This window comes from Macadamia integrifolia, unplaced genomic scaffold (assembly GCF_013358625.1).
Source record: "Macadamia integrifolia cultivar HAES 741 unplaced genomic scaffold, SCU_Mint_v3 scaffold2624, whole genome shotgun sequence".
Lineage (NCBI taxonomy): Eukaryota > Viridiplantae > Streptophyta > Magnoliopsida > Proteales > Proteaceae > Macadamia > Macadamia integrifolia.
In genome coordinates, this window is record NW_024868841.1 from 23,559 (window position 1) to 37,065 (window position 13,507).

A 13,507-nucleotide genomic window follows, 5' to 3' on the forward strand; every position below is an offset into this window, starting at 1 on the left:
AATAGTCAATGCCAGAGTTGCTACCAAATTTTATTTTAGTTCTCTGAAGCTTTTCTCACAAGCATCAGACCACTCAAATTTTACACCCTTTCATGTAAGTCGGGTCATTGGTGCAGAAATACGGGAGAAGTTCTCAATAAATATCCTGTAGTATTTGACCAATCCCAAAAAACTATGAATGTCTACCACATTCTTGGGAGTGTCCCATTATACAACTACCTTGACCTTTCCTAGGTCAACCTCTATATCCTTATCTGAGAAAATGTGATCTAGGAATGCCACTTGTGAAAGCCATAACTCACAATTGTTGAATTTGGCATAGAGTTGCTTCTCTCTCAAAAGTTGCAATACTAGTCTTAGGTGGACGACATGCTCCTTAGCAGTCTTCGAATATACCAAGAAGTCATCAATGTACACAATCATGAACTTGTCTAAGACATGGAATACCCGGTTCATCAAATCCATAAATGTAACTGGTGCATTGGTCAACCCAAATGACATCACCAAGAACTCATAATGTCCGTATCGAGATCTAAAGCCTATCTTACTAACATCACTATCCTTGATCTTGAGTTGGTGGTAGCCCAATCTAAGGTCAATCTTAGAAGATACTTTTGCACCCTGCAGCTGATCAAACAGATCATCAATCCTTATCGAAGGATACCAGTTCTTGATTATTAGCTTGTTAAGTTCTTGGTAATCAATGCACAACCTCATACTTTTTTCCTTTCTCTTGACGAACAGTACCAGTGCTCCTACGGAGACACACTAGGTCTAATGAATCCTTTCTTCAGAAGGTCCTAAAGCTGTACTTGAAATTCCTTCAATTTTATGGGGGCCATGTAGTAAGGAGCTTTTGACATAGGTGCCGACCCTGAGCGTAGATCTATCACAGGCTCTGTCTCTTGATCCGGGGCTAATCTCATCAAATCATCTGAAAATATATTAGGAAACTACCTTATCACATCCAGTTCGATCAATGGTCTGACCTCTATCTCATTATCCACCATAGATGCTAAGTAGCCCTAACACCCTTTATCCAGTAGCTTCTTCATATGGTGGGCTGATATAATAATCCTCTTGGGTTTCTTGGGTTTATCTCCCACAAAGGTGAATTCTTTCTCATCACGAGGTCTAAAGATTATCATCTTTCTATATATAGCACACTGGCTTTATAAGCGGACAACCAGTCCATCCCTAGAATTACATCAAATTCGGTCATGTCTAACTCAATCAAGTGTTCAAGTCATGTTTATTTACAGTCACCGGACATGGCTCATATCCGTAATTCAAACCCACCACACTTCCTATGGGTGTACTAATGACCAAGCACTGAGTCAAGCTCTTGGGTAGAATTCCATCCTTCTCGCAAATGTCAGTGACATAAATGAATGGGAGGCTTCTGAGTCAAATAACACATGTGCAAGCAATAATAAAGTCAATAAGGTACCTATCACCACACCTGGTGTAGCTTCTGCATCATTGGTTGTCGTAGCAAATAGCCTTCCATGTGGTTTTTGACCCTGTGATGGCTCCACTGGCCTCTTGGCTGCATATGTCTGTTGGGGCCTAGGTGGTAGAGTATAAGGTGCATCACTAGGACGTTGGTGGGGGTATGTCCTGGCTAAGTGACCCAACTAGTCACAGTGGAAGCACCTAGGGTTTGACCCCACAGACTGAGATACACCACTAGAGCGAGAGGACTGGGAGGTTTGGCTTGCTTCTAGTTTCCTGAACTAGACTAGAGCCGGATTGAGATATGGGCCTCTAGAAAGCTTGCTGGCTCCCCTAGAATTAGTGGACCCCATAGGTCTTTCCCATTCCTTGCTATGCTGTGAAGTTGTCTCTATGTCGGTCCTCAATTAGCATAAGTCTGAAACTTTAACCCAACCATTGTTGAACTAATACTAGGCCTCAACCCTTTCTCAAACTTCTTGGCTTTGGCCTTGTCATTTCGGACATGTTCAGGAGCAAAATAGAATAGCTCCTCGAAGTATTGTTGATATTCCAGTATTGAATGGGACCCTTGTACCAAATGTGAGAACTCACTCTCTCTTCTATCTCGGAAGCTCTCGGGGAAGTAATTTCCGAAGAAAGTCTCCTCCAAATCTTCCCATGTAAGGTTTGGATTGTCTACTCTCAGAATGGGCTCCATGGCCCTCCACCAGGCATCAGCCTCATTCTATAGTTGATAGCCTGCATAAAGTATCTTTTTCTCGTCGGTGTAGCCCATCAACCTAAAAACCTTCTCTATACCCCCAATCCATCTTGATGGCAACAATTAATCTTGGCGCACATTGGAGAAGTATGGGGCCCTAAGCCTTTGGAAATTTTTGATCATATTCTTTAGATCGGTCCACCCTTGAACATGTACTTGAGCTTGTGCTTGTACTTGCTGTTGCACATGTCCTTACACCCCATCGGGTGTTTGTGGGGTAGCCAGGCCAGCAAGTATTGGGGCCGGCACCGGTGGAGTAGGGGGTGCGGGTGGTGCATTTAGGGCCTCAGTGGCAACCTGGATCTAAGTATCAATCCCGGACATAAATTCGACATGCCACTGTTCCATCCCTTGTATCATGTTGCCCATTATGGCGGCAACATCTTGGGCCATGAGAACAGGTGGGGCCATTAGCACATTGGGTTGTCTACATCAGTTCCAAGTAAGGGAAGCGGGAGGAGACATATGAGAATGGGAGTGGGTGTTCCGTCATGATATGATTCCTGTGAAGGAATCCCGTTAGTCACACATGCATGTACAATTATCATGTTAGCGTCAACATGCATAGGAGGGAGGCCACATGATACCAAATTAAGTACATGCATAAAAGGAGTGTATAACTTAAATAAGGAAACAAAATAAATTTTTAATCTCATTCTATACTATTCACAGAAAACAAGGTTAGTTCCACCAAAAATAGCAGTCATGTTTCTGGTGGACTAAACAGAGGCCATTTTTTCTGAAAAACTTTCATTGAAAATAGTCACCGGATTCAACCCAATGTTTTCGGTGGATCTGAAACACAATAAATAGAGCTCGAGCTTCACTCCTTACTCACCAAAATCCTATTGCTCTTGTGGAGAAGAAGGAGAAATGGCCAAGGACGATTACCCTAGCCATTCCCCACCTTTTGCACGCATTTTCATGACTGATTGTCGCCATCTATGCACTCACGGTGAGTTTCTCTTCCCCCCTAACCTAGTTTTTTTTTTTTGGGATTTTTTATTATTGTATCCTTTTCTGATCTTGGCTTAATCTTCTAAACCCTAGGTATTTGTTCTTTGTGAATATGTCATGATGTCATGCCCTTCCCTGTCATGCTGCTGCTTAACAATAGCGGGCTCTCCCCATGGAGGAGCAATATGATCACTATTGGTTCTGTTCTATGGTCAAACAAAACCGTTGGGAAACCTTCAAGTATCAAAATGTTGAACCCGGAAAATATGTGTGTGTGAGGGACTTCCGACGGTTCCGTATCCGTCAATGGTTCGATGAACTGGGCTGGTATTGGATTCTAAAACCGAATAGGATGTACTATCTTTGGTTGGTGCATTACTTCTAATGTCATCTTCAGTGTGAGAACCGTGGCACCGAGGACATGAGGATCACCTTGAGGGTGGGGGTCGATATCTCCTTCAATATGGCAGAGCTGGCCATCATTCTGAGGATCTTGAACGAGGGAGAACTAGCCTAATTTCCACCCAGGACTCTTTCCTACGAGTTTCAAAATTTTGATGTTCAGTAGGAGATGGACAACATGCTCATGAAGGAGGGCTTCGGGTGGCATCACACCGATAACTACCATGCTACCTCGAAGGTGGTTTGTAGGATGGTTCAACTGAACATCCTACCTGCGAGTGGACATTATGATGAGGTGTCTGTACTGCAGGCCTATGTCACCTACTGTGTGGCTGGAGAATGAGCTTTTATCAATCTCGCAATAGAATATGACGGTGAGCCAATACTTCACAAAAGTTAAGTCTCTATGTGAAGAAATTTCAAAACTCGAGCCTAAAAATGCAATCTCAGATACTTGAATGAGGAGAATAATTATTCATGGGATACAACAAGAATACAACGGTATTATCACAGTAACCTGTGGATGAGCAAAAGAATCAACTCTAACGGAGTTGGAAAATATATTAGCCAACCAAGAGGATTTAAACAAACAAATGTCTACAGTCTCAATCTAGGAGGAAGAAAGTGCCCTCTTTAGCAAGAAAGAGGATTCAAAGATAAAATTACTGCGAGATCTAGCACAGGTGGCGATAGACTAGGATGGCTTCAAGAAGATGCAAAAAAGAGACTAGAAGGAAAGGGCTCTCAATGAAAGGGAGCTCTACGAGATCGAGATACAATGGACGAAGATAAGAGATTCCGCCGACGAAATAATTAATGCTACAATTGTGGCAAAAGAGGTCACTTTGCCAAAGATTGTTGAGCCAAGCGGGTAAAGGGTAATGCTACTACCTCAACTCATGATGAGAATGGGAGTGAGGATGAATGGGATCTTCAAGCATCACTCACAGTGGAAGAATCCGAAGAGCTTGCATCCTCCTATACCATAGAGTAAGAGCTAGCCAAGGAGTCAACACTCATCAGGGTGAGTGACCATTTAATTGATTACGAAGATGATTGGATAGTAGATTATGGGTGTTCTAATCACATGACTAGAGAAAAGGAGAAGCTGACAGATATGACCAAATACAAAGTAGGACAAGTGGACATCACTGTAAATAATTTGAGACTACCAATCACCCACATTGGTAACAAAATGATAGTACCCCGGTTTAGCTCAGATGAGGTACAATTAGAGAACATGTTCCACATGCCAAGAATGAAGAAGAATTTTTTGCCAATGGCATAACTTACAACTTCTAGGAATTATGTAGTGTTTGGCCCAAATGTAGTAAAAGTGTATCCAAATATGAAGGCTATAGGAATGCCAATTACGGAAGGACAACTCCTGGAGTCAATTTACATAATGTCAGCATAAATGGCATACGCACACAAGATAAGGAAGAACGAGACAACTGACCTATGGCATGCACAACTCGAACATGTAAGTTATCATAAACTGAAGATTATGATGAAAAAGTCAATGCTCAAAAGTTTTCCCCAGTTAGACATCCAAGAAGACATAGTGTATCTGATGTTAGTATGGGAAAGCACATCAACTACAGTATGAGGAGTCAAGTTTCAAAGCCAAAGTACATCTCGAGCTGGTCTACTTAGACGTGTTAGACTGAGTGAGCACTCATCCATCAGTTGCTTTAAGTATATGATAACATTCATCGATGATATCTCAAGGTACATCTGGGTTGATTTTTTGAAAAAAAAAAAAAATCAGAAGCATTTACTAAATTTAAGGAGTTTAAGGAAAAAGTGAAAAAATAAGTTAATCATAAATAAGGTGCTTACATATGGATAATGGGGGAGAGTATACATCAAAGAAGTTCTTAGAGTATCTTGTCCAAGCATGCTACAACAGAATGGAGTCGCTAAAAGGAAGAATCAACACTTGGTAGAAGTATGTAGAAGCATGTTGCATGCGAAGAACGTGCCACCTCAGTTTTGGGCCTAGTGCATAAAAATTGTTGCCTATGTAATCAACAGGCTACCTTAAGAAAGGCTTAGGTTTGTCTCACCCTTCGAGAAGTTATGGAACATCAAGCCCACAGAGATCCGTTTTCAAGTATTCAATTGCATATGCTATGTATTTGTATCAAATCACCTATAGGGTAAGTTCGACAAGAAAGTAGTGCGTTGTATATTCGTAGGATATGATAGCCAGAGAAAGAGATGAAAGTGTTGTGATCCTACAACCGGTCATTGTTATACTTCGAGAAATGTGGTCTTTGATGAGGCATCTTCGTGATGGTCATCACAATCAATATTACTGGTAGATATGAAAGAAATTGATGGAAAGCCGTAAGAAAGGCTTGAAAAACTTGAGCTTGATAAGACTCAAGAAAATGAACCTCTGGAAGAACAAGAAGAAGTCAGAGCTAAGTCACCTGAAAGAGTGAAGAGTCCTTGGTGAAAGAGTGTGCAAAGAAAGACGCCTGAAGAGGAAAGACTAAGTCAACATGAAGAGGTCAAAGAGGAAAGAGATCATCAACTACTATATGCAGGTTCACCAGATAAAGAAGGCCAAACCCTAAGTATGCTAATGCAGTCCTAATAGAGGACAACATAATACAGGAGACGACCACATATGAGGAAGCATCTCAAAGCATAGAACGGAGGAAGGCTATGGATGAAGAAATTCAAGCATTGCGGCAAAATGAAACATAGGAGCTGGTACCACGACCTAAAAAGGTACGCCCTATATCTTGCAAGTGGGTATATAAAGTAAAGACTCGACCTAATGGGTCAATAAAAAGATATAAGGCTAGACTAGTAGGTCAAGGATTTTCTCAAAAGTTTGGGATGGAATACAATGAAAACCATGGCACATGTTTTACTAGCGCTTGCTGCAAGCAAGTCTTAGAGGCTCTGGCAGATGGATGTTAAGAACGCAGTCCTACATGAAGAATTGGATCATGATATATATATATATATATATGGAGCAGCCCCAAGGATTTGAGAGTAAAGCACATCCGAGTTGTGTGTGCAAGTTAAAGAAAGCACTTTATAGATTAAAGCAGGCACCAAGAGCTTGGTATGGTAAAATAGCAGAGTTTTTGGTACAAAGTGGCTATTTAGTAGAACTTACAAATTTAAGCTTATTTGTGAAAGCCAAAGATGGAAATCTTGCAATAGCCTTGATCTACTTGAATGACCTAATCATCACAGGAGATGATGAAACAGAGATTCAATGAACTAGAGCTAATCTCTCAATATAATTCCAAATGAAGGACCTCAGGGAGCTAAAACACTTCCTTGGACTAGAGGTTAAGCGAACCAAAGAAGGGATATTCTTGGACTAACAAAAATATGTGAAAGATCTTCTACAGAGATTTGGGATGCTCAACTGCAAGTTGATATCTACACCTCTAAAGCCTAATATAAAGCTATGCGCAGAAGAAGGTTGAGAATTGGAAGACTTAACAATGTATAGACAGTTGGTGGGTAGTTTAATCTACCTTATGATAACATGGCATGACATCACATTTGCAGTCAGAGTGGCTAGTTGATTTATGGAGAAACTAAGGAAACATCAATTGGAAGCAGTACAATATATACTATGTTACGCTCATGCCCTAATCCAGTCTAATTTGAATATTTACGATAGGCCTCGAATCGAAGATCAGAAGTATGATCGGGTTTTGGCTTGCGGCTACGTATTTCCGAAGGGGTAGAGATGACCCCATATGTTCATGCATTTTGTGCCTATCTAACTGGAGGGGATTCATACCTTCTAATCCCAGACGGTAAGTGACTCGACTCCCGACACTTAATTTTCGGTACGCATCATAATTGTTGAAAAGCCTTAGGCATGTCCGAGGGTAACCACCCGTGCGAGACCAACCATGGGACATCAAGTTGTCTTCACCATCGGAAACAAGCCACCAGAAGTAGCCTGCGCATGAATCTGGTGCCTATTTTCGATGGGTCCACAGGCTGCTGTTGAGGTTTTGATGCTCGTGGGTCCCACCACTCGCATCGTAAATGGTTCCAGATGATCCCAAATCATCCTCCACACCTTTCTCTTGACGTGAACACCTTATGAACCTAAATGTGCGGGTCCTCGTGCCCCAAAATTCATTTTAACCCAATTGGTTCAAAAGAGGCCCAAACCAAACAGACCATAAGGCCCACTTAAGTTATAAGTTGGGAAATGAGGATTTATTTCCTCATTTCCCTTGTGACCCAGGTAGGAGAGGAGAGAAAGAGGAGAGGAAGGAAGATGAAGAGGAAGAAGGAGGGGATTGGAGGCCTACCTTGGTGCCAATTGCCGCCTTGTTGCCGAAATCGCTGACGGAGGTAAGTACAACCTCCCATGCCACTCTCTCTCTTCATTTTGACCTAGACAAAGCTAGGTATGGATCGAATCTTAGTGTACACACCATATTAAGGTTGTAGGATGGGTGTTCTACCCTTCTGGTGTTGTTGTCGAGCTCGAACCAAGCCCGATGAGCTGTGGCAACATGTAATGCCAAAAGACCAACTAGGGTTTTGATCGTTCGATCGATGTATCTCCCAAATGGCTCGATGGAATTAGAATTTTCTTGGCTTAGAATGATGCTATGAACATCCCCTACAAACTTTACAGAACAAATCCTGGCAGTCGGGCCCGAGTTGGAAAGCCCCAAAATTGTTGGACTGCCCTGTAGCACCACTGGAAACAGCCCATCGGATCCACTGGGGTCTATTTCTGGTGGCATACTTCTAGTGGACATGGAGCCTTATGTACTCTCTATCACCTCCACCGAAAACAGGTCTGATATTTCTAGTGGAAATGCCCTGTTTTCGATGGTTGTTTCCGGTGACAGTACTGTCACCTAGGGATTGTGTCTGTACCTTTTGGGGGTAACGTGTGTGTGTCCCTCCTGATGCTCCTGACATGTACTGATGTACGATTCCCTTTGTATCTAAGACAGTGATGCACACGGTCCCCGAAGTCATAATTGATTTGATTGATCAGTGGTCGTGCTTGAACCCGGACACACCTGATCGTAAAACAGGTGAGAGATGGAATGTGTTTATTTCTAAAATGTTTATTATCATTAAATTGCTCACATGTTTAGAATTATATGTTTAATTATAATTATTCAAATATGATTATGACATACTTCATTGTTATTCTATAATCTTGATATGAATTGTATGAAAATGTATGATGGGATCCGGTGTGGCTGAGGTGGTACCAGTACCATGGTCGCTGTGTGTTTGGTTGTGTGTGTGAGATGGAATTCGACATGGCCGAGGTGGTGCTGGTGCCATGATTACCGTATGTATGTTGCATTCATGCATTGATTATGTGCATTAGAGTTAGTTGTAGTCATGGGTTACACTTTGTGGCCAAGGTCTTGCTGGTATCGTGTACCCCGGGACTGCATTTGAAAATGAATACACTTCGTGGCTGAGGTCTTGCCGGTGTTGCGTAGTCCATAGTCAATTGCTATTTGCATGTTAGATTAGGTAAACAGTCTCGGGTTTCACTTTTCGGCCAAGGACTCTCTGGTATCGTGTACCCGGGACTGTATTTGGAGATGGATTACACTTTGTAGCTGAGGTCTCTCCGGTATCATGTAATCCATACTAACTATATCATTATGAAGGCATGTAGTATATATGTGGTTAGGTATCACTCCCTATGCTACGCATCCTTGCCAACAGGGGTTGAGGTGTTGGATAACCCATTGTGGTATGTTTGATGAGCCTTTTTGAAGTGCCACTCTTGCGGTATGATGTGGTTGTTGTCGGAGGTGAGAACCTATCCGATATGATCGATCTGTTACTGGTGTTGTGACTGCTAGGAGAGGGTTATCAGGGGTTTACTGGGTGACCGATGGACTCATACAGGGATCGACAGGCTTCTAATCATGGCTAGGGTTTGTATCGCTGCGTAGTCGATGTCATTTTCGAGATGAGAGATACAACCTAATGTGCCGTAGTAGCATTTACCAGACTTAGTTTGTATTGTTAGGTGGATAATAAATAAATGAACTGCATCATGAGCATCATGGACTATGTATGTAATTTCTGTAATCTTGCATCATAAATTATTACTACTATTATCTTGCTTGGATGTGCTTGACCCCACCGCTGACTGAGCGAGTTGAAAATCTCACCCCACGTATACACCCCTTTTTAGATGATGATGTAGGTACTATGGTGCCAATGGCGGGTGACCTAGTATCTTCTGGGTCAGAGTATGGTGTGAGCAACTGGTGGATGCCAGAAATGGAGGAGCACGATTAGGACTATGCTTGCGACCGTTGTGCTTACGTCGCACCGTGAGATTGTGCATTGTATTTTGATACTTTTGGATATAACTCTGGATTGTATATTTTCTTGAGATTATAGTATATGTCATGGATGAATGTAACATAATAACTCAGTTATTACTATTATATTACCATTAGATGTTTCTCCATTTTACTTATAATTCCGCTACTATACTTTGATTCCACTACTTATGTTGGTTTGTGATGTGAGATTGTGAAAATGTTAAGGTACTACTATCAGAGATCCTAGTAGGTTTGTGAGACAGGTACATGTCTTACTCACACTATCGATATTCCTAATGGTAAGTTGGGCCTACTAGGAGTGGGGTGTGATAGCTATGGTATCAGAGCGCGATGTTCTGCCTTAACTCACAATCTCGATCAAACCACAACTTGGGGAAATTAGGATTGAAATAAAAATCTCAAAACAATAATAATAGTAATTGCATAATTAGGAGACAAGTATAGGTGTTAAAGCCATTTCATTATAATAAAGAATTTGAATACACAGCTTATACTTCCATAAGAAAAATAAAGTACTGAAAGCAAGAAATCCTAACTAGCCTAAGTCTAGGAAATTAAACAACTGAAGCAAATGACATAATATAAAATTTCAACTAAATCTAAAACATCAAACTCAAATAAAACATAAAAAGGAAAATCCTAAAAGCTATAATGGCGAACATGCCACTACTCTTGCTGCTGCTGCTGCTGGTTCTATCCTTGGCCCTGAGCCTAGTTTGGACCATGCGTTCTTAGAGGAGGTACCAAAATACCAAGATAGAGGCCACTCTATTGTTCATAAGACAATAGGTCCTGTCCATGCTCTTGAGGCAGGCATCTATGCTCCTCATCAGTGACATAGTGGTATCCAAATGGACCATAACATCATTGATACCGTAAGGCCTCGCACCCCTAGTACTCTGAGATGTAGAAGCTGCCATAGAACCCATAGCTTAGGGATCAGGTGGTGGACCCCCACCAACCCCAGCAGCTTCTCCTCCTGCACCACCAACATCAATGGCACTGCCACCCTCTACCTCCATAGGCTACTGACCCTCTCCTGGAATAGGAGTCACCTCTCATAGATCTATGGTCATCTTCCTCAGGGAATCTTGGTTGAAGTCTGTGACCTCTTCACCCAAGCTTGCGTCACCGTCCAAGTCCACCCCAAAGCGATGAAAGATGTCAGTTAATATCCTCCCGTAGCATAGGTTCCCTACTCGGCGATCCTGCCCCTCGAACTGAATTACTATGGTCCACATTAGGAGGTAAGGCAGATGTATCTGTGCCCCCATGTACACGCAGTATGTCACATAGGCTTGCAGGGCGGATACCTCATTATAATGTCCATAGGTGGGGGGGACATTCAGCTGAATCACATGGTAGACAACCTTTGGAGTAGCAAAATAGTTGACTAAATGGTTCCATCCATTGGCTTCCTTAGTCAGCGTGTCATTGATCTCCTGAAAGGTATCGGGACTCTGAAATTCATATACCAGAGTCCGAGGTGGGTAATACATTAGATCACCTGCATTGTTGATCATCAAAATATTGGCCAACTGTCCCATGTCGAAGGAGATTTCCACCCCCTTTACATAAAAGGTAATTCATATCTCTTCGATGCACTGGTTCATGCATTCCATATTGGAGTAGAATAGCCTGACTAATGTGGGGTAGTAGTATCTATTGGGTTCCAGGATGTGGTACCACCAGATCTCCTCAAACCGTTGACGAAGACGGAACGTATGGAAGTCGTTGGTCCTTACATAGACTCCCGGGTCTATGTTACGGTGCTCAAAGAATTCCCAATGGTCTCGCTCAACCACAAAGCAGAATAGGATGGGGTTGAACAGATCAACAACGTCTTGCTCCTCTTGTATAAGAGCACGTCAAGTACGTACATGGTGTCCAGACATCATTGCAAGATGATTCCTAAGGATTTGGAATGGAAAACCTAGTTAAATGGCTAAATGCAAAACTCACAGAGAAGAAAATCATAAAAGACAAGGTTACAGAGAGAGAGAACATACCTTGGATGTGAATGTGACACCGATCGATCATGAAATATTGAGAGGAAGGTAGGGAATGGGTAGCAAAAGACTCCTTAGCCGTTTCCACACCTTTCTCACAAGAGTAAATAGGCTTTTATGTGAATAAGCCAAGACCCAAGCCTATTTATGGCCGATTTGGTGCCACCGGAAACACTGGGCATGCTTCCGGTGCCTATTTCCAGTGAAAAGAAAAGTTGAGTTTTTTCCTCTGTTTTGCTCACCGAAAATACCATTGATATTTTCTGTGGATTAAACCATATTTTCAGTGATTTGACCCCCTATTTCCGGTGAACTCTTTTAGAAAATAAGTCATTTTATTTTTCCAATCTAAGATTTTATTTTGGTTCCTTTAATGATGTGCTTCTTTCGGATGCCTACGTGATCGGATTGTAATATGTATGGACCACACTTATGCATGCCCTAACCCTAATGTTGCCAGTTGTGCATGTGTCGAACCCACTGTGTATGCATGTGTTCCATTTACATACAATCTTGTTTATTCATGTGCACTAATCAGATTCTATCGCAGGAATTTTGTCGCGTCAGAACACCCGATCTTGATCCTAATCACGCTCATCACCTCCCACTTCCCCTACATTAAATTGGGGTAGACGACGCAATACACCTGTGGCGTTGCCTGTACTTATAGCCTAGGATGTGGCATCTATCATGAATAACATGATGCAGGAAGTTGAGGAAAGGCAAAACTAGTTTATACCCGGGATCAATGACAGGATCCAAGCGGCAATGGAAGCCCGTAATGCACCGCCCGCACCTCCTACTCCACCAGCATCCATTCTAATACCCGTTGGATCGACTATCCTTTAAACATTTGGTGGGGCACAAGTGCATGGGCATGAGCAAGATCCGATGTTGGAATAAGCTCAAGCCCATGTAGAGGTGATGAGCAAATTTATGTGTGAAATCTAGGGTAGTAAAACATGCATTTTACATATTTAGAATGGAGGTACCTTGGGTTTTACTCTCTTTTTGCAGGCTTTATATTTTCAAGGCCTTAAGGACTAAAGAGGTCCTATTTCTTTTCATGGTTATGAAGAGGACGAAATTCTGAGCAAAATGGATGTATTCAATTACAAGTACACATTCGTTTGGTCACTCGTACAAATGATTATTCTTTTTGGGTCAAAAAAAGAATAATGGATTAGAACTGAACCGAGATGCAGAACCAGCCCATTTGCAGTTGTCCCAGAGGTACAAGAAATATTTTAAATGCCAACAAGGATCGATGGACCACATCCTTAAGTGATTGAAGATTTGTTTTTGGTAACAACAACTACCTAGTGTAGTTGATGAGCTATGGTGTGCAAAATTCCCTTGCTCACCAAGAGGTCTCAAGTTTGAATCTCATGGTTGTTTTTTTTAGAAAATTTTGTTGAAGATTTCCTGCTTTTCACTCACTTAAAGCACTAAGAGCATGGAGAGGATTTCCACATCAAATTAGAACCAAGGAAAATCGTGGAAGCAAGAAGAGAAAAAAAAAAAGGAAAGGAAAATCGTGGAAGCAAGAAGAGAAGAAAAAAAAAGGAAAGAAAAAAAAA